Source organism: Microtus ochrogaster, unplaced genomic scaffold (genome assembly GCF_000317375.1).
Source record: "Microtus ochrogaster isolate Prairie Vole_2 unplaced genomic scaffold, MicOch1.0 UNK4, whole genome shotgun sequence".
In the NCBI taxonomy this organism is placed as follows: Eukaryota; Metazoa; Chordata; class Mammalia; order Rodentia; family Cricetidae; genus Microtus; species Microtus ochrogaster.
Window position 1 is genome coordinate 14,793,694 of NW_004949102.1, and position 1,748 is coordinate 14,795,441.

Here is a 1,748-nt window from a genome sequence, read left to right on the forward strand (position 1 = left end):
ATGCCAGAAGAGGGCACCAGATCTCATTATAGATGGCTGTGAGCCACCATGTGGTTGCTGGGAATTGAACTCAGGACCTCTGGAAGAGCAGTCAGTGTTCTTAACCTCTGAGCCATCTCTCCAGCCCCCCATTACTGATAATTTGTAAATCAGATTTGCCTCACTAATAATATCTGTGACATGAGCACACTGGTCCCCAGATTTCACTTATCTTTGTGTATGTCTGCGGTGACGATGCTTGTGGAGGGTCTTTTACCACGTGGGGCTGGGGATGGAACTCAGGTCCTCAGGCCCGACTGGCAGCAGGCTCCTTTACCCACTGAGCCATTTCACTGGGCTAGTGGTCCTCAGACTTCAAACTGAGGCAGTGAGCATTCTCTTCTTACAGTTTTTGAAGTTCTAAATCTAGTCTGGTCTTTGGATTCTGCTAAAATTAGCATATCTAGCTTCTGCTTAAGGCCATGGCACAGAACTAACGTTGAAAAAACTACCCACTAAGTGGGACGGTGGTGGCACACCCCTGAATCCCAGCACTCAGGAAGCAGAGGCAGGCAGATCTCTGTGAGTTTGAAGCCAGCCTGGTCTATAAAAGCTAGTTCCAGGACAGGCTCCATAGCTACACAGAGAAACCCTGTCTCAAAAAAACAGACAGGGGGCTGAAGGTATGGATCAGTGGTTAAGAGCACTGACAGCTCTTCCAGAGGACCCGGGTTCAATTCCCAGCACCCACATGGCAGCTCACAATTGTCTGAAGATCTAGTTCCAGGGGACCTGACACCTTCACACTGATGCACATAAAATAAAAGTTAAATAAACCACAAAAAAAAAATAAAAAACAAACAGACAAGAAAAAACAACCTACTTATTTTGACTGAAACACACCAACCCATTTCTGCTGTAATTCCTTTCCCCTTAAACTCTGCCCTAATGTTTTCTTCAGAATTTTAAAATATTAAATGAAAGAAACCACTTATTGATTCTCATGACCACATCACAGAACCCCAATCCAAATATTTTTGCTCCCAGGCCCTCCCTTGCTACCACGTAAGCTTTTAAATAGGGTTGGTTTGTCATGGTGCTATGCGGTGGTGTGAGCACTATAAACAGTACAGCGGTAGCTACACAAAGTGGTTCACCCAGACCTGCCTCTGTGATCTTTCCATCTTGACATCAGCGGAGTCAAACACACCCTACCCGCATTCAAGCCGGGACGGACAGACGTGGGAGCTGAGAAAACGGCGGAGACCCACCGAGGAATCAAGTTACTAGACAAACAGGGCACTTGCAATAACAAGGTGTTGGTAAATGATCTCCCTCCGGAGCTGGCCTGCTCCTGTTTCCGCCTCCCCTGAAGCTGTGCTGGGCAGGGAGGCACACACCAGGAGAGGGAGGGGCGAGAAATGACCACCACTTGGGTGTGGGAGCAGCCTGACCTTCAAAGCTGAAGCTGTTCCTAGTGACTGCCCTCCTGGTACTTTGGACCTGTTTACACTTAGAGCAGGTAAAATCTGGCTGGGTAATTAATACATTCCACCAGCTCCCATAGCATGTCTGCTGTTTAAAAAAAAAAACCCCTCATTACAACATATTATGATATGCAGATATATAGATATATCCAGAGGTATCTATACAGATATATAGATCTGTGTATTTTTATATATGTATTTATATGTATAATATCTCTCTATATGTACATACATATCTATCTATCTATCTATCTATCTATCTATCTATCTATCTATCTATCT